Raw genomic sequence first — 25,689 nt, 5'->3', positions numbered from 1 at the left:
CCCAGCGGGCACCGAAGTATTACACCTATGATCCGAAGGCCTACGAAGCCGTACGCCTGTCGGATCGAAGCCAAAAGCCGTTGTATCTTGGTTTGAAAGTACGCCGGAGTATCAGTAGATACTCCGGCGTACTTCTTCTGAGAATCTGGCCCTAAAGGTCTTGTGTGGGCAGAAAATTAAAACATACTCAGATATATAGGGAGTATAGGGTCTTTATTTTGGGGTCCCTGCTACTCATTGTTGTTTACACTGGGGTATTTAAGTGCTGATGGGTAGAGTCGCTGGGTTAGTTATAGTTGAGTTGGGTTGGGATATCAGGACAAGTTAAGGAAGACTCTCCTCACAAGAAGTGCACATCTAGACCTATCATGTGAGTGATAGTGAGTGCTGGGTTGTGTGCTTCCCTTCGGAGGAGCATTAGATTTGCTCCCTAGTGGAGATTAGAAGAGAAATAGAACTGGTACAATTCATAGGGTGAAGCATGTTGAAAGATATCTGCCAGAAACTGTGTTCACTTGAGGTTAAAGTTTTGGGTCATAAGAAGAAAAATGGTTAACAGTTGCCTTTGTCTACTACTGAATTTTGCAATGTTTACTTCAGGTAAAGAATTTGCCATCCTTTAAGAATGGCATTCTGTCTGGAAATTCACTTATTCGCTTGGCCAAATTCTCTTGGTTGAAGGTTCAGTGTGGGGAATCAAATAGACATTGGTAGAGAGTAGTGTTGAGCGGACACCTGGATGTTTGGGTTTGACGGGTTCGGGCGAACTTCGGAAAAAAATCCGGGTTCGGGACCCGAACTTGACCCGAAATTGACCCCAAACCCCATTGAAGTCAATGGGGACCCAAACTTTTGAGTACTAAAATGTCTCTAAAAAAGTAATGGAAAGGGCTAGAGGGCTGCAAATGGCAGCACAATGTTGGTAAGAGCATGGCAAGTACTCTGATATGGAGGAAAAACTGCAAACACTGGAGGAAACACTGCAAAATATTTATTTTTGCCCTAAATGGGTGTTTGTTGAGTAGAACAATACAAGAACACTAGCTAAAGTGTGTATCTCACACATACAGATATGGAGGAAAAACTGCAAACACTGGAGGAAACACTGCAAAATAAATTTTTTTGCCCTAAATGGGTGTTTTTTGAATAGAACAATAGAAGAACACTAGCTAAAGTGTGTATCTCACACGTACAGATATGGAGGAAAACTGCAAACACTGGAGGAAACACTGCAATTTTTTTTTGTTGCCCTAAATGGATGTTTTTTGAATAGCACAATAGAAGAAAAGTATCTAAAGGGTGTATCTCACAGTAACATATGCAGTGCTGATGTAATTTGATTTCTGAAGCAGGACTGACTCCTATATATTTCTGTCCCTATAAGCACAATCAGGAACCTTTCCCTAAAGTATCTAATGCAGAGTATGTCACAGGAACATATGTAGCACTGGTGTAATTTGATTTCTAAAGCAGGACAGTCTGACTCCTATATATTTCTCTCCCTACAAGCAGCATCAGATGCAGCAGCCTTTCCCTACCCTAACTAAAGCAGAGTGACAAGCTGTGCTATGTGCCTCTAGCTTATATAGAGGCTGGGTCACATGCTGGGTCACATGCTGCACTGGCCAATCACAGCCATGCCATTAGTAGGCATGGCTGTGATGGCTTCTAGGTCACACAATTAAAACAAATGGTGATTGGCTGCCCTGCAGCGCGCCATTACATTGCCGAACACCGAACCCGAACTTACAGCAAATTGTTCGGGTTCGGGTCCGGGTACCAAAAACCCAAAAGTCCGGTACGAACTTTACAGATCGGGTTTGCTCAACCCTAGTAGAGGGTGCTTCGCTCTATTGTTGCTCTGGCTAATCTGACTCTGCCAAGCTAGATCCCACCCAATATTTCTGAGGAAATAAATATATTGTGGGTAATAATCTTCACACCCACTGGTTTCCATCCAGTTAATAGGAGACTTGGTAAAATGGGCCTGGAAGCTGGAAGAGCTCCAATGAGATTGCCACAAACCTGCTGCAAAGTGCTGGGGTTTGTGCTCCCTCCAGTGGCCTGAGTGTAGAAAAAAAACTAGGTGTTCTAATGAAAGATCTCAGAACTGAACTGAAGAGAAGTATGCTGTGCCTCAAGGGGTTAACTACTCTCAGAGATACTCTGTGTTACACTGCTTCACAGAGAGGTACACCCCCAATACAAAATGACTGCCACGGACAGGTAACCATTGTGTCTTTGTTAGGGTCCTTTCACACTAGCGGACCGTTCGTCCGCTCATTACAAGTCCGTTAACGGACTTGTAATGAAACCCTATGGGATTGCGTCCGTTAGCGGATGGAGCATCCGCTAGCGTCCGCGTCAGTCGGGATCCGCTTTTCCGAACGGAAGAAACCCTATTTTTCTTCCGTTCGGCGGAACGGATCGGATGCAGGCGGACAGACGGTCCGTCTGCAGCCGATCCCCCCGCTGAGCTTTGGCGGACACACGAAGCGGACCCAGAAACGGTCCGCTCCGTGTGAAAGAGCCCTTAACCTCTGGAAAAATGTCAACCTTATTGCCAAGATGAGTGTCGGTTACAGAAACTTATTTTTTCTGCATTTTCTTCACTTCTGTCAATCACTGGCCCTACATCTTGTTATTTTTTTGCAATGGGCAATGATATGTTGTAACTCATTCACTGAGAGAGAATGTGAAAAGACATATCAACTTCTACAAATAATTTAGGAGCTGCAAAACTAAATGCAGTATGTGATCTATTAACATGCATTGGGTTTTATTTACTAAAGGCAAATAGACCATTCATTTTGCAAGGAAAGTTGCTCTTTGCAAGGGAATTTTCCCCAGAGCTTAGTAAAGTAGATGAAGCTCTGCTGACTTCCATCACTCAATCATGTACAAGCAAAAATGCTGTTATTTCCTTGCATGTGATTGAGTATTCTTTACAAAGTGAAACTTCACCACATTTACTAAGCCCTGGGGAAAATTTGCTTGCAAAGTATACAGCCTACTCGCTTTTCAAAAATCAAACCTATTGGGCCAGATCCACAAAGAAGTTACGCTGGCGTATCTATTGATACGCCGCGTAACTTCTACTTTGCTCCGGCGTATCTTTGTTTTGTATCCACAAAACAAGATACGCCTGAAGCTGGGCTAGATCCGACTGGCGTACGTCTTAGTAGGCCGTCGGATCTAAGGTGCATATTTACGCTGGCCGCTAGGTGGCGTTTCCGTCGATTTCCACGTCGAGTATGCAAATTAGCTAGATACGCAAATCCACAAACGTACGTCCGGCCGGCCCATTTTTTTATGTCGTTTCCGTAAGGCTTTTTTTGGTGTAAAGTTACCCCTGCTATATGAGGCATACTCATTATTAAGTATGGACGTCATTCCCGCGTCGAATTTTGAAAATTTTACGTCGTTTGCGTAAGTCGTTCGCGAATAGGGCTTTGCGTAGAATGACGTTCAGGTCGTAAGCATTGGCTTGTTGCGGGTTAATTTCGAGCATGCACACTGGGATACCCCCACAGACGACGCATGCGCCGTTAAAAAAAACGTAATTTACGTTGGGTCAAGACGTATTAACATAAAACACGCCCCCATCTCATCCATTTGAATTACGCGCCCTTACGCCGACAAAGTTACACTACGCCACCGTAACTTACGGCGCAAATTCTTTCAGGGTAAGGAAAATACGCTGTAAGTTACGGCGGCGTAGTGTATCTGAGATACACTACGCCGGACGTAAAGAAGCGCGGATGTACGTGGATCTGGCCCATTGTGTTTCCGCTTCTACTAGAGGTCACTTCAGCAGACTGACTATTTCTCATTATCTTAACATTATCTTAAAACATATTAAATATTGTTTTCTTTTAATGCCAAGATATGTATACTCCATAATGACTCCTGGCATTGCCAAGACACTTGCTGAAACATCACATTTTATGATTCCCTATTCAATCTTTTCTCAACTCATTAAAAGTTTTTGGGGCTTCACCAGCCGGTACATTCAACAACTTTCACTCGTTTCAAGACTTGAATAGCTTGCGTCTCAGTAATTAAAGGAACTGCTTCACAGCCCTGACTGTAAGCAAATTTTTAAATGCTTACTCTTCCTTGTTAAATAATACAATGTTGAATGTGTCTAATAATTTACAAATCCTTAATATATACTATGCTGCTGATGCTTTAAGAGATATTGTACTAAATAAAAAAAAAAGTAAATCAAAAGTAAATGAATTGCATGACAGTGGAAAAGTACATTGTAATGAAAGTAATTTATAGTATATATCGTTTTGATCATTATCATTTTCACACCCCTCCGTGTTGTGTAAACTATTTACCAGTAAAAGCAAATAAGCAGCAATCTTAAGAAACCTTTCACTAATTAATTTTCCTTTGTCTTTACCAAGGAAGCAAAGGCTTTATTGCTATGATCCATTATAACGTATTCCCTTTACAGCTGTTTGTTTTCAGCTCCATGTATCATTTTCTATAATGTATGACACAATCCTATAAAACAGGTTCTGAGACCCAAAGCAATTAACATAAGTGTTACATGCCTGGGTATTGTACCACTACATTGGAATGTTTGTAGCCTTTAAATATCAATCAGTCTCAAATTAGATATTACCTGATAATATGATAACAATGATACATTTAGCCCTGTGCTTTAATCGCATCAATGCTTAACAAGGCAATAATGGAATCCTTCAATATGTAAGTGGTTTTTGTTTCATTTATGTAATTCAGTTGTAAGTTCTTCTGTGCAGTGCTCCTAGCCCTGCTGTTTCAAAAAACCGACTGGTATGGCATTGTTTCATGCTTTACTTTTAAGTTATTGCTCAGTACAACACTGAGGAATATACTGGCACTATATACATCAAAAAATAATGACAGATTTGAGATGATCTATCTACAGTTATTGGTGACAAGACAGCACCAAATTGCCAATTTTGTGTTTGCAATAAAAAATAAAAAATAAACCAATGTATACAATGCAATAATTTATGGCAGCCAATCAGAATTCATGATTCTGAAGCTACAGTAGTTTGCATGCTATCATTATCCATTGCACTGATTATATATACATTCTAGGATCTCAATACCATTGAGAAAACTGAAATTTGGTTGTAGCACTTGTTGGTGCTATATGTGGCAGTCAATTTTTACTATAACAAATGTCCTGCTAGGATGTGAAAAAATAAATAAACAATTGTTTTTCCCTATGAATTGCTGATTGTTTGTAGCTATTGTATGCCTGTCTTTGAAAAGCCAGACAGACCTAAGAAGAGTCTTATGTATTTGTCTGAATCTTTCTATTGTGTCGTTCCATACATAAATATGTGTCTAGGGAGTTTCTAATTGCACACCATTAGAAGCGTTTCTACTCTGATCAATTCTGACCAATGACACATGATGTTAGAAGGTTGAAGATAGTTTCCATTCAGCCTCACAACTTCAGGTTGTCTACATTAGTGTTAACACTTCACTGGATTGTGTCTTTAATAACGATCTTCTCATTAGCCTAAGCATTATGGTTTTTAAAAACTCTATGGTGTTTAATTTAGTTAGAAAGCTATGTGTTAGACTGTGTCTGAGTATAACATCTGTCCTTTTAAATTAAACTGTAACACCTTATAGCATCACGTTCAAGAACACAGAATACATTTCAATATATATATATATATATATATATATATATAAAATCAGTCATTGTAAATACATTTGTTATTTAAAATAATAAAATATTGCATATATAAATATATATATATATATATATATATATATATATATATATATATATATATATATATATACACAAATGTTTTTACAATGACTTATTTTTTACATATATATATATATATATATATATATATATATAAATTAAGTCATTGTAATAACATTTGTTATATACATATATATATATATATATATATATATATATATATATATATATATATATATAGATATATATAGATATATACATATAGATAGATATATAAAAAGATTTTAATGCAAGATTTTATTATTTTATATAACAAATGTTATTACAATGACTGATTTATATATATATATATATATATATATATATATATATATATATATATATATATATATATATATATATATAAATCAGTCATTGTAAAAACATTTGTTTATATATATATATATATATATATATATATATATATATATATATATATAATATATATAAAAAAAAAAAAATATATAAAAAATCAGTCATTGTAAAAACATTTGTTATATAAAATATTAAAATCTTGCAATTCATTAACCCCTGTGATTATCACAAGAACATCACCTGACATCAGAATAGTGTTATTAGCTAAATTCTGCTACTTTTACATTAGGTGGAACAAGTGGTTTGAAAGAAGAAAACTATCTAAGATCATAAGTAGGAATAAACTGAAGAAAGAAGCATTGCACGTCCTGTCTTAAATGTCACATTGCCTGACTTGTAGTGGAAGTGTCAGTAGTACTATGTACTCACCTGAATGTGGCAGTGCTGATGAGTGACGCTCCCTTCTCTCTGCCTCCCAGGATAAAGAGATTCATCAGGCAGCTGCCTCTGACTTGAAAGTCTGCTCCCCCTCTCTCGTTCACTCTTCCCCCTCCTCACTCTTAAGGAAGGGGCTCTGATATTTTCTCTATGGAAACGCTCCCCTCTCCTGTGTAGATAGAAAAGGAATGATGATAATGTCTCCAATAACTTATAGACAAAGACAAGATTTTATTATGGAATAGTAAGCAAATGTTACCCTTGTGGTCACTTCTTCATTCATTCATATAGTACTGGTATAATTTGTAGTGCTTCACTAAGCACTTTGTGCCATTAACTTTAGTTCCTTTATGACGATATATAAATTAACGTACTTGAAATAATCTGTGCTATGATATAGTAACCATAATCAAAATACTTATCTGATATTGACAACAAACTAAAATGGTTATATATTTATATAATTGCTCTAAAATAGAACAGGGACAATTCAACGGTCCGGTCAGCAAAATATTTTCTTCCAACTGAGGTCCAAATGTCATGACTCAGATCCTAGTATACACTATATTACCAAACGTATTAGGACGCCTACCTTAACATGCATATGACCTTTAATGGCATCCCAGTCTTAGTCCGTAGGGGTCAATATTGAGTTGGCCCACCCTTTGCAGCTTTAACAGCTTGAACTCTTCTGGGAAGGCTGTCCACAAGGTTTAGGAGTGTGTCTATGGGAATGTTTGACCATTCTTCCACAAGCACATTTGTGAGGTCAGGCACTGATGAGGACGAGAAGGCTTGGCGTGCAGTTTTTGCTCTAATTCATCCCAAATGTGTTCTATCTGGTTAAGGTCGGGACTCTGTTCAGGCCAGTCAAGTTTCTTCACTCCTTGCTTTGTACACTGGTCCAAAATCATTTGGTGGAGGAGGATTATGGTGTGGGGTTGTTTTTCAGGGGTTACGCTGGGACCCTTAGTTCCAGTAAAGGGAACTCCTAAGGCATCAGCATACCAGGACATTTTGAACAATTTCAGGCTCCCAACTTTGTGGGAACAGTTTGGGGATGGCCCCTTCCTATTCCAACATGACTGCGCACCAGTGCACAAAGCAAGGTCCATAAAGACATGAATGAGCGAGTTTGAGGTGGGAAAACTTGACTGCACAGAGTCCTGACCTCAACCCGAAAGAACACCTTTGAGATGAATTAGAGTAGAGGCTGAAAGCCAATCCTTCCCGTTCACATAAGTGCCTGACCACACAAATACACGTCTGGAAGAATGGTTGAAAATTTCCATAGACACACTCCTAAACCTTGTGGACAGCCTTCTCTGAAGAGTTGAAGCTAATAGCTTAAAGTTCATATGCATATACTTGCAGGCGTTCCAATACTTTTGGTAATATAGTGCATGTAGTTATTTTATGTCTATCAAAAAATAAGCAATCTACAATTTCCATAGCATTTCAGTAATATGTATTGCCAATTTTCAGAGCATCCTCCTACATCAGGTGTCCCCATCGAAATGCCCTGTTACATCTGGTATCCCCATCAGATTAACTCTCTATGTCAGGGGTCCCCATTAGATAGCCCATTTATATCAGGAGTCCCATCAGAGAGCCCCCTTACATCAGGTGTCACATGTTCTGATCAAAGTACCCCTTACATCAGGTGTCCCCATCAGATTGCAGCCTTACATCAGGTGTCCCCATCAGAATGCCCTTCTTTCTTCAGGTGTCCCCACCAGAGAGCCTCCTTACATCAAGGGTCCCCATCAGATTGCCCCCTTACATCAGGTATTCCATCAGATTGCCCCCTTACATCAGGTGTCAATATCATAATGCCCTTCTTTCATCAGGTGTCCCTATCAGAGAGCCCCCTTCCATCACATGTCCCAATCAGATTGCCCCATTAATTCAGGTGTCCCCATTGGATTGCCGCCTTACATCAGGTGTCCCCATTGGATTGCTCCCTTACATCAGGTGTTCCCATTGAATTGCCCATTACATCAGGCGTCCCAATCAGAATGCCCCTTTTTCATCAGGTGTCCCCATCAGAGTGCCAGTTTGCACAGTCATGGAAAACTGGATCTGTAGCGAGTTCAGCCAACTGTATCAGCTTCCAGTCCTGTAGCAGGAGAGTTTGTTAGGGTTCTATGTATAGTAATGATTGCAGTAAACACATGCAAGGATTTCCTCTGTCATGGAATCAAAGAGAGTCCTCTTTTACGATGAGCTGTATTTCTTTTACTATACTGGTCAGTGGAACAGACAGAAGGGCTTTCTTATTTCCTGTGCAGCATTATCACCGATGGAACTTGTTATAGCTTGGGAATGGCTCTCTGTCCCAATTGAACAAAATATTCCTTTGACAAACAGAGTAAAAGATGTAAACTGAAAATCAGATTCCATTGAATAGTGCTTGGAATGGAGATTCCAATGAAAAATGTCTCCTGCCTTTTTAATAATTTAATTGGGACAGCATACAGTCTTTAGTCGTGATGCTTTGCACAGTGTGTATGCATTTATTGCCCTTTTCCCAGATAAAATGTTAACACATGCATTAATAAAGCAACATTATTAGGATGTTTAATGCAGGCTAGCTTAGAGCTGTTTACAAGAACCATCAGTAGATATTTTAAAGGACAGTGGTCTCTGTGCACCCTAATGTTTGCATGCTCATGTTGGCTTGTATGTAACAGGGTATTAGGATCCAAGTGCTAGTCACATGGTAGGAGTTCTGCTGTAGTTTAAGCAGGCACCACTAGATGTCACTGTTTACCCTTTTTAAAAAAAATAATACTATAAAGTGGCTTCCACTCTGGGGCCATGAGCTAATTCCTTGGTACTGGACTAGCTAGACTATGTCGTAGGCAAGGGATGATCAATAGATAGATAGAGATACATGTGCCCTGTATCCCTTCGGGAACAAGTGAATTGGCTTGAGGTCAGCAGTCTATGAGAAAAGAGCACAGGTTGCTGCAGCAGCTTATTATTCATAGAATTGTGAGCACCACAGCACCCTTCAAGAGGCAGCTGCCAGTGACATGGTCATTGAAGACTATCCACATGCAAAGTGGGCTTAGATTGCTGTTTGCCCTCCAATATGCTGGACTGGTTATCAAGTTCAGCCTTTTTCAACCACGGTGCCCAGGCACCCTTGGGTGCCTTGAGGTTTTTTCAGGGGTGCCTTAGAAAAATGGCTACAAATTGCCCCAACATTTTATACAAGCCTGTGGGTGGGGAAACCTGCCTTCTAGTTACACATAGCCACATGTTTTCATTGTACACCATTACAGCCCTCTAGCTGCCAACCTCTTAACGACCAATGATATCATCAGTTAATAAGGAGGATGTCAGTTGCCTGCATACTGTATCATAATTGTTTGACCCTCCATTGCCTCTCTCCATCAGCTTTGGTGTCTCATTAGCTAAGCGACGGAGAAAAACTGAGGGAGAAGAGAAACTTTGGAATACGAGCCAGTACCAGTTTGCAAAAGTGTATTTGCTTTGGAAGAATAAATCACTATTAACCGGTTAAGACCCGGACCATTATGCAGGTTAAGGACCTTTTTGCGATTCGGCACTGCGTCGCTTTAACTGACAATTGCGCGGTCGTGCGACGTGGCTCCCAAACAAAATTGGTGTCCTTTTTTCCCCACAAATAGTGCTTTCTTTTGGTGGTATTTGATCACCTCTGCGGTTTTTTTTTTGCGCTATAAACAAAAATAGAGCGACAATTTTGAAAAAAATTCAATATTTTTTACTTTTTGTTATAATAAATATCCCCAAAAAAGATATACATTTATTTTTCCTCAGTTTAGGCCGATACGTATTCTTCTACGTATTTTTGTAAAAAAAAATTACAAAAGCGTTTATCGATTGGTTTGCGCAAAATGTATAGCATTTACAAAATAGGGGATAGTTTTATTGCATTTTTATTAATATTTTTTTTTTACTACTAATGGCGGCGATCATCGATTTTTTTCGTTACTGCGACAGTATGGCGGACCCATTGACACTTTTGGGGTCATTTTCACAGTGAAAAGTGCTATAAAAATGCACTGATTACTGTGAAAATGACAATGGCAGTAAAGGGGTTAACCACTAGGGGGCGCTGTAGGGGTTAAGTGTGACCTCATGTGTGTTTCTTACTGTAGAGGGGCGAGGCTGGATGTGTGACGTCAGCCATTGTCTTCCCCTATATCAGGGAACAGACGATCACTGACACTGCCACAGAGAAGAACGGATTTTGTATTGTTTGCACTCACCTCTCCCCATTCTTCAGCTCCTGTGACCCGATCGCGGGACACAGGCGGCGATCAGGTCCGCGGGTCCCACGGTCGTGGTCACGGAGCTCTTATATACGTCCATGTGCCCAGCCGTGCCATTCCGTCAATGTATATAGTCGTGCGGCGGTCCTTAAGTGGTTAACGTTGGCTGTCCTATGAGTATTAATGTTGCTGCCTTATGTAAAACTATCAGAATAGTGTTTACATTTTTGAATGGGACACCTCAAGACGGTCCATAAATTTGGAGGGTACCTCAAGATTGTCAATAATTTTAAAGAGTGCCTTGACTGAAAAAGGTTGAGAAACACTGATCTAGTTGCTGAGACAGTATAGCACAACCAATATCTGGGGAGAGTGAACTTAGTAGCTGGTTTGGTCGGAAAACTGGTGATGGTCTGCCAGCCTGGCAGTGGTGACAGTTCTCTCGTTCAGACCATGCCAAGACTATGCTCCTTGTAACCCCAAGACCATGGTGTATTTTGGCCAGGTGTGCAACCCCCAACTGACCTGACCTACAAACACAGAATCATGGCCCCTTTACAAGTCTGTTGTGATGAAAATTTGATGAAAATTTGTTCTGTGACAAGGCCTTTATTGAGTGTGAGTATGAGCAAAGGAATCAGATTTCCAACCCTTCTTACGTGTAGTTATTCACTGTAGGCCTTCAGCATGGGAAAAGGCTAGGGTTGTCCCAATACCAATACTAGTATCGGTATCGGGACCGATACCAAGCATTTCCCTGAGTGTACTCGGGGAAAATGCTCCGATACTTTACCGATACCTGACTTTCCCTATATCCTCCTCCAGTTCCCCCATCCGTTCTGCTCTCTCCCTCCATGCTCCTGTGTCCCCCCTCCGTGCCGCTGCCGTTCTGCTCTCCCCCTCCGTGCCGCTGCTGTTCTGCTCTCCCCCTCCGTGCCGCTGCCGTTCTGCTCTCCCCCTCCGTGCCTCTGCCGTTATGCTCTCCCCCTCTGTGCTGCTGCTGTCCTCCATTCTGCTCTCCCCCCTCCATGCTCCGTGTCCCCCCTCCGTGCCGCTGCCGTTCTGCTCTCCCCCTCCATGCCGCTGCCGCTCTGCTCTCCCCCTCCATGCCGCTGCTGTCCTCTGTTCTGCTCTCCCCTTTCCATGCTCCGTGTCCCCCCTCCGTGCTGCTGCTTCCCCCCTCCGTGCTCTGTGTCCCCCTCCATGTCCTCCCCCGCCCCCTCTGTCAGGATGGAGAGCGGCGGTAGGAGCCGCTAAACCCGGCTCCTACCTTTTCTGAATGAACAGAGTCAGTGATCACCGACTCTGTCCATTCATATGACTGAGCATCGTAAACTGTGTTTACGATGCTTCAGTTTATGAATGGATAGGAGCCTCTGTCTCCTGTCCATTCATTTCCAGTGCAGCTGAGAAAGGGACTGGGGAATCCGTGTCCTTAGTCCCTTTCTCTGTCTCAAAGGTGAGATGTCAGGGGTCTGTTATGACCCCTGATATCTCACCAAAGCCCCCCAACAGGGCTAAGAAAAAAATGGCAATAAATAATAAAAAATAATCAATTGTAAAAAATATGTATTAAAATAAAAAACACACTGACACATCCCCCCCCCCCCCCCAAGAAAGCATCGTAAAAAAACAACAAAAAATTGTGAAAAATTAAAATTGTAAAATAAAAAAAACTACTGACACATGACATAAAAAAAAAAGTATCGGTAACCGGTATCGTCTTAAAAAAGTGGTATCGGGACAACCCTAGAAAAGGCTATCCAACCTACTGTTAGGGGCCAATACACGCAGTGTAAGAGTACTGTAGCCATATATTTCTGATCTCATTCATATACTTTAGTAGGGTGTCTATGCATTAGAACCACACAAATACTAGTAAAAACACCTGTACAATTGTATCCTCCTGCATAGAACTTACACAATTCCACTGCTTGCATGTGTAATATTGTAAAGGAAAACTCTTGTTCCTCTGTACTATATTGTTGTATTCTTTATGAATGTCTATATGTGCAATTCCTTCTCAATGAAATAATGTGCGTCTAAAGCCCTGAACACATGTCTGGTTTTTCCAGCCAAAAGCTCTCTTGGCAGTTTTCCTGGCAGGAAAACTGGTCGTGTGTACGGGGCTTAAGCGTCAGGCTATACGATCATCATGTTACTATGGAATCCTCAGAATGGCTGCTCTGATATTTTGTGTTGGATTTGGACTGACACCAGAACATTGGTCAGGCAGTTCTCCAGTTTAGAGCTCCCAGAAAAAATGCTGTGGTTTGAATTGCTGATGCCTCGTACACACGACCGTTTTCCTTGACAGAATCCATCAAGAAACTTTGTGGCATGTTTGTGTGTATGTTTTTCATCGAGAAAACTGTCGAGGAACTTGACGAGAAAAAAAGAGAACAAGTTCTCTTTTTCCTCAACGGGAGTCTCAATTTCCTCGTCGTGTTCCTCGCCAGGCTGGTTTTCGACGAGAAACACGTTTGTGTGTATGCTAAGGAACACGCGCATGCTCAGAATAAAGTATGAGACGGGAGCGCACCTTCGGTTAAAGTAGCGTTTGTAATGGAGATAGCACATTTGTCACGCTGTAACAGTCTGAAAAGTGCAAATCGTCTCTTACCAAACTTCTACTTAACACGCAGTAACATGAGATTAGCAAAAGCAGCACCAAGCACGCAAAGAAAGCTTGTCATGTTTCTCCACAAGCCTGACAAGGAACTCGTCGAGGAAAACGATGTTTCATTTACGACAAGTTCCTCCGTCGTGTGTACGAGGCCTCATACTTCATCCACTAAAATTCTGTGACTGCTGAAAACACTGGCAATAAAGCACATTATAGAATTTGAAAAAGTCATTGGTAGCATTTACAGCAAAATATATGCATTGAAAATGTGTTGTCTGGGTCCTATCACTGTGTCATATTTTCATTGTATTTTTGTGTGCAGACTGGTATATTAGCATTAGCCAATGGGGCAATGGGGACACCAGCAGGTGTGAATAGGCACATCTAATAAATAATCAAATAATCAGAGCCATCATACGATTTGTCTTTTATCATTTTGTTCAAATACATTTATCAGCATAGTATGTTTGTATAGATACAGGATATGTATATATACTGTGCATTTTATATATATATATATATATATATATATATATATATATATATATATATATACACAGTATCTTACAAAAGTGAGTACACCCCCTCACATTTTTGTAAATATTTTATTATATCTTTTCACGTGACAACACTGAAGAAATTACACTTTGCTACAATGTAAAGTAATGAGTCTACAGCTTGTATAACAGTGTCAATTTTCTGTCCCCTCAAAATAACTCAACACACAGCCATTAATGTCTAAACCGCTGGCAACAAAAGTGAGTACACCCCTAGGTAAAAATGTCCAAATTGGGTCCAATTAGCCATTTTCCCTCCCCGGTGTCATGTGACTCATTATTGTTACATGGCCTCAGGTTTGAATGGAGAGCAGGTGTGTTAAATTTGGTGTTATCGCTCTCACTCTCTCATACTGGTCACTGGAAGTTCAACATGGCACCTCATGGCAAAGAACTAAAAAAACTCCGAAAACAAATTGTTGCTCTATATAAAGTTTGCCTAGGCTATAAGAAGATTGCCAAAATTGCCCTGAAACTGAGCTGCAGCACTGTGGCCAAGGCCATACAGTGGTTTAATAGGACAGGTTCCACTCAGAACAGGATTCACCATGGTCGACCAAAGAAGTTGAGTTCATGTGCTCAACGTCATATCCAGAGGTTGTCTTTGGGAAATAGACGTATGAGTGCTGTAATCATGGCTGCAGAGGTTGAAGGGGTGGGGGTTCAGTCTGTCAGTGCTCAGACCATATGCCATGCACTGCATCAAATTAGTCACAATGGCTGTCGTCCCAGAAGGAAGGCTCTTCTAAAGATGATGCACAAGAAAACTAGCAAACAGTTTGCTGAAGACAAGAAGACTAAGGACATGGATTACTGGAACCATGTCCTGTGGTCTGATGAGACCAAGATATATTTATTTGGTTCAGATGGTGTCAAGCATGTGTGGTGGCAACCAGGCGAGGAGTACAAATACAAGTGTGTCTTGACTACAATCAAGCATGGTGGTGGGAGTGTCATTGTCAGCATGAGTGCTGCCGGCACTGGGGAGATACAGTTCATTGAGGGAACCGTGAATACCAACATGTACTGTGACATACTGAAGCAGTGCATGAGTCCCTCCCTTTGGATACTAGGCCACAGGGCAGTATTCCAACATAATAAAGACCCCAAACACACCTCCAAGATGACCACTGCCTTGCTAAAGAAGCTGAGGGTAAATATGATGGACTGGCCAAGCATGTCTCCAGATCTAAACCCTATTGAGCATCTGTGGGTCATCCTCAAACAGAAGGTGAAGGAGCGCAAGGTCTCTAACATCCACCAGCTCTGTGATGTCATCATGGAGGAGTGGAAGAGGACTCCAGTGGCAACCTGTGAAGCTCTGGTGAACTCCATGCCCAAGAAGATTAAGGCAGTGCTGGAAAATAATGGTGGCCATACAATATAGACACTTTGGGCCCAATTTGAACATTTTCACTTAAGGGTGTACTCACTTTTGTTTGCAGCAGTTTAGACATTAATGGCTGTGTGTTGAGTCATTTTGAGGGGACAGCAAATTGACACTGTTATACAAGCTCTAGACTCACTACTTTACATTGTAGAAAAGTGTAATTTCTTTAGTGTTGTCACATGAAAAGATCTAATCAAATATTTACAAAAATGTGAGGGGTGTACTCACTTTTGTGACATATATAGTGTATATACAGTATATATACACACACACACACACACCCATATGTTCTTGCCAGATAGCTATTTCACCCAGCAATAACTTTGTTTTAAATGTAAAGATATTATGTGTTGGTGTTTTGAAATATATTTGACACAGTAATTGTACATTTGGTTGTATTCACATAAAATGTAAGACAGAATTTCCACAATATGATCTTAATACTGGATGTTTTTTGTGTTTAAAGACTGAAACCTGCAAATTTATAAAATGATGTGAAATAAGATCAGTTTCTATTAAAATATTGGAATGTTCTAGCAAAAAATTGGCTCATTATTTCAGAGACAAGCTAAAAATATGCACCATGCAATAATAGGCAAAAGAACTGAGCAGTATACCTGCACTAGAGCAATATTTTTTCCTTGTCAAAATATTTTTTTGAATAGTACAGAAGTAGTGTAAAAATTGCATAAAGTAAATACCTTGGCCCAGATTCAAGAAGCAATTGCGCCCGTGTAACCATAAGTTACACGGCGCAATTGCTTACTTGCTCCGGTGTAACCTGCTCCTGATTCAGGAACCTCGTTACACCGACTGCAGCCTAAAATCTGCGTGGCATAAGGCACTTATGCCTCGCAGATTTTAGGCTGCATTCTTGTGCTTGCCGCTAGGGGGCGCTCCCATTGTGATCAGCGTGTAGTATGCAAATTGCATACTAACAACTGATTCACAAACTTGCGCGGGCCCCGCGCAAGCCAGGTACGGAGTTTCCGTACGGAAACTTTAGCGCAAGGCTGCCCTTTCTAATAGCAGGGGCAGCCAATGCTAAAGTATAGCCGGCCTTCCCGCGCCGTGAAATTTGAATTTCACGGCGTTTGCGTAAGTGCTTCGTGAATGGCGCTGGACGCCATTCACGTTCACTTTGAAGCAAATGACGTCCTTGCAACGTCATTTGCCGCAATGCACGTCGGGAAAGTTTCCCGGCGGAGCATGCGCTGTACGCTCGGTGCGGGAGCGCGCCTAATTTAAATGTTTCCCGCCCCTGGGAAATTTGCCGGCGCGCCCTCGCAGTTCACGGAGCTGCTCCGTGAATCGAGGAATCGTTGCCCTGTGCCCGCGCACATATAGAGCAGTTCTACCTGAATCTGGGCCAATATCATACAGTCAGGTGTGAGAAGCTCAATGTTAATTAATTGAGAATGTAATAATAACTATTAAATAATATTGAAACAAGATCGATTAAAACTTTAGAAGGTATTTACAGTTCTTTAAAAGGTGTCAAGCCTAGAGCTATTGTAAGAATAACCTTCTTATTTGTGTTCTTGAGTAATTCAGATGATCATATAATTAAAAAAACAGGAGCTTCAAATCATAAAGAAAAATTATAATTATTACCAGAAAATAAAAAATAAGTAAAAAAATAAAGAAAAAGTAAAGAAAATGGAAGGAGAGAAGAATGGAATGGAAGGGATCCGTGAGGTCAGGCTGAGAGTCTCCACCACAACTAGAGATGGATGTATTTGTTCCTATTGTTCTAGTCAACATGGCAAGAGTACTGTATTATCAAGAGATGATGGCATAGCATATACAGTATAGCTAGCATCTTGGCATGGGTCATAGTGTTGTTCATTTTAGTCACTGCTTCATTTACCACTATCAGATCTCCATGCTTTTGCCAAAGTCTGTTTAGCTGCTGTGAAAAGCTGCAATAGCAATTTAAATTGAGAATGCAAAATACCTTCTGGTTTCAAGTTGACAAGTGCTGTGGCAGGATCTAAAGGAATATTCTTTCCACTTAGTACTGATGCAATCTTGAATATCCCTATCCAAAATATCTGAGCTTTCGGACATGACCACCAAGTAAGGTACACATTTCCAATGTCAGAACAACCCCTGAAACATTGTGCAGAGTAATTCTTTGCGTATTTAGCTATCCTAGCAGGTACCAAGTACCATCTCGTTAATACTTTATAGTTTGCCTCCAGGGCTGGTCTGGGACAAAAATTTGGCCCTGGACTTCATCCAGACTGGCCCACTTTGACAGGTCTCTCCCATGGCGGCCAGACAATTCCCGCACCCCCCCCCCAGCCACCCAAACCCCCTCTCCCCCTTCACTAGCCACTAGCTGTTCTACTTTATTAGAGTATAACGGCTGGTACTCTTATAGGCAGTACCAGTGGGGAAGCTAGACATTATTTCACCTGGGGCAAAGAATCAGTTTGGTGCCCCCCCTTATGGGACAAGATTAGGCAGAAGTGAGAAACTCCCAGGCCATAGCTGTTGTGTCAGCTGTCTGTCTCCTTCCCCATGCTCCTCTGTCATCCCCCCTGCTGCTCTGGTCCTTCCTCTGCTTCTTTGTTTCCCCCAGGTGAGCGCTGCAGGAAGGGAGAGACAGAGGAGCGGAGGGGGGCAGCGGTCCGCTGACACTGAAGCCGGCCCACTGAGCCATCGGCCCACCGGGAAACTCCATGTAGTCCCAATGGCAAGTCCATCCCTGTTTGCCTATACCGCCTGTATGTTGGGTGAAGCTGTTTTTGTGGTATTCCATATCTGATTCCAATCTGAGTTGTCTAGTTCCCGCCCTAGATCCTCCTCCCATTTCCGGACATAAGGTGGTTTATCTATTCCAGATTGGGCTAATGCATGAGAATATAAGGTAGATATTATACCTCTCGCATGGGGGTCTTTCTTACAAAACTGTTCAAAACGAGTCAAATGAGTGAACGATATTTCGGTTTCCAGTAAGGGTGTGTAAAAGTTTTTTATTTGAAGATATCTAAATAACTCCGATTGTGGTAGGCCGTATGTTTCTCCTAGGGTTGGGAACGGAATAAATGAGGATGCGTTTACAAATTTATACAAATATAGGACATCCTGCAAAGCCCATTCTTTAAAGGATCTAGGGGAGACCCATGCAGGATTAAAGGCAGGGTTTTTGTAAAATGATAATAAAGGATTATGGAGAGATTGGAATCGGTTTCTAATTTTGAATCTATCCCAAAGGAAAAGAAAATGCTTAATTATGGGGTTTTGTAGCCCTTTACGGTCTTTTGGGGAAGTCCAAAGTAAGATGGAAATTGGGATGGGGTCACATTCAGTTGCTTCTATTGACACCCATAGTGGGGTTTCATTTTGCGCATGGTATTTGGTGAGAGTTGCTATGTGTGCCGCCCTGTAATAGTATGCAAAATTAGGACATCCAAGACGTCCATTTATTTTACGGAGATATAGAGTATGTAACTTTATTCTAGGTTTAGAAGTGCCCCAGATAAATGTCGATACTTTCCTTTGTAATATTCTTAAATAATATGCTGGAATTTGGATAGAAATACTCTGAATAAATATAGTAGCTTAGGTAGTATCGTCATTTTGACTGCATTGATTCTTCCAAACCATGATAGTGGGAGTTGAGACCATGAATTCATTAGATTCGATACTTGTTTTAGAATTGGAGGATAGTTGTATAAGAATAGTTCTGTCCATGATGCTGTTAGATGTATCCCTAAGTAAAGGATAGATCTATCAATCCATGTAAAAGGTAAACCTATTTTAGCAGAGCTCAGTTCCGTGCTACTAAGACCTCTTTCACATTGAGGCGTGGAGCCGCGGTGACGGTATAGCCGCGCTATTTGTAGCGCCGCTATACCGTCGTATTTACCGCGATATTCGGGCGCTAGCGGTGAACACACCACTCCTATACCGCGGTAAAGATGCGGCTAGCAGGACTTTTGGAGCGCTCCTGCTAGCGCACCGCTTCAGTGTGAAAGCCTTCGGGCTTTCACATTGAACACTACAGGGCATAATTTTTCATGCGGTATAGCAGTGCTTTTTTTAGCGCTGTACCGCATGAAAAACGCCTCAATGTGAAAGGGGCCTAAGAGATATATTTAACGCTATAAGTTTTTTAGGATTAATGTATAGTCCAGAAAGTGTCGCAAAGTTATTGAGGATTGGGATGAGATTAGGACCTGATACTTGAGGGGATGAAAGAAATAGGAGGATATCATCTGCAAATAGACATATCTTGTGCTGGTGTCCTCCTATTTCAATTCCAGTCATTTTGGGGTCGGATCTAATTGTTTGAGCAATCGGTTTAATTAGGAGAGCAAATAATAATGGAGAGAGTGGGCATCCTTGCCTAGTCCCTCTCTCAAAATTAAATGCGTCAGACTTATATCCTGCATATTTGACATATGTTTTTGGTTTATTGTATAAAGCCATTATCCAACTTGTGAAGTTTGGGCCAAAACCCCATTTTTGTAAGGTGTATGTCAAATAAGGCCAAGAAATAGAATCAAAGGCTTTTTTGATGTCCAATGAGAGAAGACATGAGGGGATACGACGTGTTTTAGCAATATGCGTTAAAAGGACCGCTCTACGTACATTATCCCCTGACTGGCGAGAGGGCATGAAGCCAACTTGGTCCCGGTGAACGAGAGTACCAATGATTTTATTGAGGCGGCATTGTAAAATGTTTGCTAATAGTTTGATATCTGTGTTTAAAATGGAAATAGGGCGATAAATTGAACTAAGGGTATTATCTGTATGCGGTATTGGAATCATGCATATGACATATAGCCATCAATGATTCTTGCCTAAAGGATTTATTTTCCAGTAAGTCATTAAATGCTTCTGCTAGTAAGGGGGAGATTATGTCCTTAAAAGTCCAGTAATAAAGGGCCGAGTATCTGTCTGGGCCTGGTCTCTTATTTGTTTTAAGGTCTTTAATGGCTGCTGCTACTTCTTCTCCTGTAATGGGTTTTTCTAATATCATTTTTTGAGATTCATTCATCTGTGGAAGGTTGATATGTGAGAAAAAAAGTCTGCAGCAGCAGTATTAAAGGTATTTGATTCAGTATAAAGTGCTTTTAAATGAGAGCTGAATGTCTGGACTATTTTAAGTGGGTTACTAGTGGATGTATTATTTGCCAATTTAAGTTTAATGGGTTTAAATGATTTGTTGATGGACTTCAGTGTTCTAGCCAGAAGTGTTCCGAATTTGTTAGATTTCATGTAGAACGTGTGTTTGGTTTTATGCAGTGAGTTTTCGGCTGAATCAGTTAGGAACAAGTCATATTCTAAATGCGCTTTTTTTAGACGTGTTTTTGCGGCGGGGTTAGGGTCATTTTAGAATTCTATAAATGATGCGTTAAATCCCTCTTCTAATTTTATAGCAACATTTTTACGTTCTTTTTGAAGTATCCCCATTTGCTGTTGGAATGTACTTCTTAAAACTGGTTTGTGTGCTTCCCATATTGTGAGTGTGGAAATGTCAGGGCTCGTATTATGGGTTAAATACTCTTTTAGGACCTGTTCAATTGTTAGGCAATATGTGGGATGTTTAAGTATTATATCTGGGAGGTACCATGTTGGGTCATGTTTCTTAGGTATTGTTAAGGCAATGGTGGTGTATACCGCATTGTGATCAGACCACGGGATCGGTATAATATTAGAATTAACAATTTCCGGTACCATGCCTATTGTTAAGAAAATGTGATCGATACTACTTGATGATTGGTGTGGATTAGAATAATAGGTGTAATTTCTCTTTGTAGGATTAGATTCTCTCCATAAAGCAATCAATTTATACTTAGATATAAGATTAGAGGGAGTCCTTTTATTTTGATATCTTGGTGGGGTATACAGGGTTTTGTCCAGAAACGGGAGGAGGACCTGATTGGAATCACCAAAGACAATGAGAGCTCCCATCTTGTGGGTATCTATGGTTTGAAAAAGATGTGATAAAAAATGGACAGGGTTGTGATTAGGTGCATAATAAGAGACCACAGTCACAGCCGTGTCCATAATATAACCTGTTAATATTAGGTATCTGCCTTCTGGGTCTTTTATTTCAGAATGTAGTGAGAATGGTATTGCACGATGAAATGATATTAGAGTGTCCCTCTTTTTAGTAGAAGCTGTAGAAGCTGAATTTGGGGTAAAATGCATCTCTTGTAAACATACAGGGGCAGATCCATGAAGAAGTTACGATGGCGTATCTATTGATACGCCGCGTAACTTCTATTTTGCGTACGTCTTAGTACGCCGTCAAATCTAAGGTGCATATTTACGCTGGCAGCTAGGTGGCGCTTCCGCCGAATTCCGCGTCGAGTATGCAAATTAGCTAGATACGCGAATCCACAAACGTACGTCCGGCGCATTTTTTTTACGTTGTTTCCGTAAGGCTTTTTTCGGCGTAAAGTTACCCCTGCTATATGTGGCATACTAAATGTTATGTATGGACGTCGTTCCTGCGTCGTATTTTGAAAATTTTACATTGTTTGCGTAAGTCGTTCGCGAATAGGGCTTTGCGTAGAATGACGTTCATGTCATAAGCATTGGCTTGTTGCAGGTTAATTTCGAGCATGCACACTGGGATACCCCCACGGACGGTGCATGCGCCGTTCAGAAAAAACGTCATTTACGTTGGGTCAAGTAAAATTAACATAAAACACGCCCACATCTTTAACATTTTAATTCCGCGTCCATACGCCGGCAGATTTACACTGCCGTAACTTTAGAGGCAAGTGCTTTGTGAATACAGCACTTGCCTCTCAAAGTTGCGGCGGCGTAGCGTTAATACGATACGCTACGCCTGCCGAAAATTACGATACGCTACGTAGATCTGGCCCACAATGTGTGCCTTCTTGGCCTGAAATGATCTGAAGGCTTTTGTATGTTTCTGGGGCACATTAAGACCTTGCACATTTAAGGATAAAATATTTAACAGAGCCATGGTAACTAAATCAACAAGCTACTCTTACCGGTTGTGCTGACGTGGTGACTTCTCGGCCCAACCCTCGCAAACGGAAGAAAAAATAGAGGGTAAGGGGATCCAGAGCTAGCAAACTCAGAAAATAAATAAAAAACAGAACAAATTATAAGACATCTGAAAACAATAAGAGAATACAAATATTTGACATTTGCCCATGCTAAGGGGTAAAACCCCCCATCAGGGGACAGGGTGCTCTCGTCGAACCCCCACATATTATTGAGGGGATCTGAGGAAAGCAGGGTGAGGCGCATGGGTTTTCTGTGTGCTGGAGAGCCGCCTAAATAATAAAGGGTATAAATTTCAAGGATGTATGGTTGATCGCCCTAAGTAAATCTATTATATTCATGAATATATGTAATAAAACTTTCAGAAAAAATGCAAACATTTCTAGATACTGTCTCTAGAATACTAGCTTTTAGGAAATACTATTACCATGTATGGGACCATATCCCAAGTGGAATCTAGTCCATGGTGCCTAAGATATCACAATATTTAAATAATGGTAGAACAGTTCACAACCCTATTGGCAAACTAATAATTTCATGTGGGTGTACCTAAAGTAGGTATGCATAGTAACTAAAGGGATTCTAGAGGGGGAAATGACAAAGTTTAAACCGTATTCTTAACTATAACATTAACTTGCTGCAGTACTGTCTGTAACATTATGGGAAAAAATGTAACATGTTACATTGTTAAATGTATTAAATTGTTCCTTCAAGTCCAAATATAACCATGAAGTAGTAATAATTTAAGATGAAAAATCCCAAAATTTGAAAAATGAGAGAAAAAAAAAGATCTAATGAAAATAGAAAAAAAATAATCGACTGAATTCCATATTTGGATCAGTCATCAGGAAGCCAAAAAAAGTTAGGCTTTTTAGTAAGAAAAAAGGCGGTATTTCAACTGTGGTACTTATTTTCCAGATGGTGCTGCCTAAGCAGAAATTGTGGGGTGAATGTTTCAAGAGTGGTCAGTCAGTCCATGGTATCTTTTTGGCCTTGGGGTGAAGATGCGAATCGACCTCTTTTGTGGGAATGAGAATTGCCATTTCTGTGCTCAGATTGGGAAGAATTTCTGAGGGAGGAAGCTGAGGCTGTTCTTCTGCTTGAGGTAGTGTTTTCAGGGGTCTCTTCAGTGCTTGCTGAAGTTCTTCAGGTGTTCTGCATGAGAATCTGGTTCCTTGATGTGTGAATCGCAGGGAGAATGGGAATCCCCATTGGTATTTAATGTTGTGGCGTTGAAGCTTCATTAATTGGGGTTTCATTGTCCTTCTTTTAGTTATTGTCAATTGAGAGAGGTCTGCAAACAGCTGGTAGTTGTGGTCTTGGAATATTAAAGCGGAGCTCCACCCTAAAGTGGAACTCACGCTGATCGGAAACCCGCCCCCCCTCCGGTGTCACATTTGACACCTTATAGGGGGGAGGGGGGTGCAGATACCTATCTAAAGACAGGTATTTGCACCCACTTACGGCCACACAGTTTCGGGTAAACTGCGGGCAGAACGTCACCTCCTGTCCTCCCCCCGTTGTGCTCTGGGAACACTCGGCTCCCAGAGCACAGCGGGAGCCAATCAACGGCTCAGCGCAACTCGCGCATGCGCCGTAGGGAACCGGGTAGTGAAGCCGGAGCGCTTCACTTCCTGGTTCCCTCACTGAGGATGGCGGGGGGAGCAGCAGAGTGATGAGCGATCGCTCGTCCTCTGCTGCGGACGGCGCTGGACTCCAGGACAGGTAAGTGTCCTAATATTAAAAGTCAGCAGCTGCAGTATTTGTAGCTGCTGGCTTTTAATATTTTTTTTCATGGCACATCCGCTTTAAATTGTTCTTTTCTCTTGCTGCATCTAAGAGTTGCTCTTTAGTTTTGTAGAAATGGAATTTAGCTATGATGTCTCATGGTGGTCCATCTGCTTTTTTGGGCACGAGAGCCCTATGAACTCTGTCCATCTCTCGCCTTTCTATTCGTATTCTTGATTTTAATTCCTGACATAATGCCATAATTGTTGCTTGTAGATCTATGACTGACTCAGGGATTCCTCTGAATCGCAGGTTAGACCTTCTGGCGCGATTCTCAAAATCCTCTAATCTGTTTTGAAGTGTGACATTTTCTGCCTTTAGGGAATCTATTTCAGTCAGGTATTCTTGGGTATAATTCTCAATTTCCTCCACTTTCAGTTCTAATGCCTCAGTGCGGTGTCCCAACTCTCTTATTTCCTTTGTGAGGTTGCTTGTAATCTGCTCTGAGGTTTGTTTTAGTGCTTTGTGAAGCATTTTCTCAAATTGTTTTAAAATGCTTGAGGGGACTAAAGGTTCCTGTGTAGAAGTTTGAGACATGGTTAACTCAGTATCAGAGTCAGTATCCTCCGGGGAGATAACAGGTTGTGACAGCTTAGGCCGCGTACACACGGTCGGTCCAAACCGATGAAAACGGACTGAAGGACCTATTCATCGGTCCAAACCGATCGCGTGTGGGCCCCATCGGTCAGTTATCCTTCGGTCCAAAATTTTAGAACTTGCTTTAAAATTGAACCGATGGACGCCTAACCGATAGGTCAAAACCGATGGTTAGTATGCAAAAGCATCGGTTAAAAACCCGTGCATGCTCAGAATCAAGTCGACGCATGCTTGGAAGCATTGAACTTCATTTTTCTCTGCACGTCGTTGTGTTTTACGTCACCGCGTTGGACTCGATCGTTTTTTTAACTGATGGTGTGTAGGCACATCAGACCATCAGTCAGCTTCATCGGTTAACCGATGACAACAGTCCTTCGGAACGTTCTCATCGGATGGACCGACCGTGTGTATGCGGCCTTAGCCTTATTCTTCTTCTTCTCTGAGGAGAATTTTACTGAGGAGACTGGCGCTTTTTTTGTGGTACGTCTTGCCTGATGACCACTGCCGTTAGGGTTCGGTTTTTGCTTATTGCAGGCACCTCCAAACACCATTTTACTTTTAAAATGTCCCCCTTACCTCTCAGGCTTGTGGTATCACAAACAGTGACTTTTTGGTTCCGATGGGCTGTCTCTATATCGAGGTTATCTCTCCTCACTGAGTGGAGCTCTAGCCTGACATGTCAGCCACTCTAGCCTCCGCGCATGCACCGAGCAATATTTTTTCAACTCCAATCTGACTGTTACTCTATCTTACATTTGTTTTAGAGAAGGCATCCTAGGGTTGTCTCGGATAACCTATAGGGGGAGCCTTCCTTTTCCACCTTGTCCCATCCCCCAAGGGGTTTTACCATCACCCCCCCTGGTTCATTTGGGGTTAGACATCTTGGATTATTCGGGACATCATTCCAGGACATCGTGCATCCGTGGCCCTCCACTGAAGATTCA

At 41.3% G+C, this 25,689-nt stretch overlaps 1 protein-coding gene across 1 annotated transcript in view; it reads right to left on the bottom strand.

The window, feature by feature from the left end:
- Positions 1–6,680, bottom strand: part of UCN3 (urocortin 3) — a 28,911-nt gene extending 22,231 nt beyond the window's left edge. Inside the window, exon 1 of the mRNA XM_040343326.1 lies at positions 6,515–6,680. The gene's annotated coding sequence lies outside the window, so the exon portion shown is untranslated. The remainder of the gene's footprint in view (positions 1–6,514) is intronic.
- Between the last annotated feature and the right edge of the window lie 19,009 nt (positions 6,681–25,689).

Source organism: Rana temporaria, chromosome 3 (genome assembly GCF_905171775.1).
Source record: "Rana temporaria chromosome 3, aRanTem1.1, whole genome shotgun sequence".
Lineage (NCBI taxonomy): Eukaryota > Metazoa > Chordata > Amphibia > Anura > Ranidae > Rana > Rana temporaria.
This window is presented reverse-complemented; position numbering and strand designations above follow the sequence as displayed.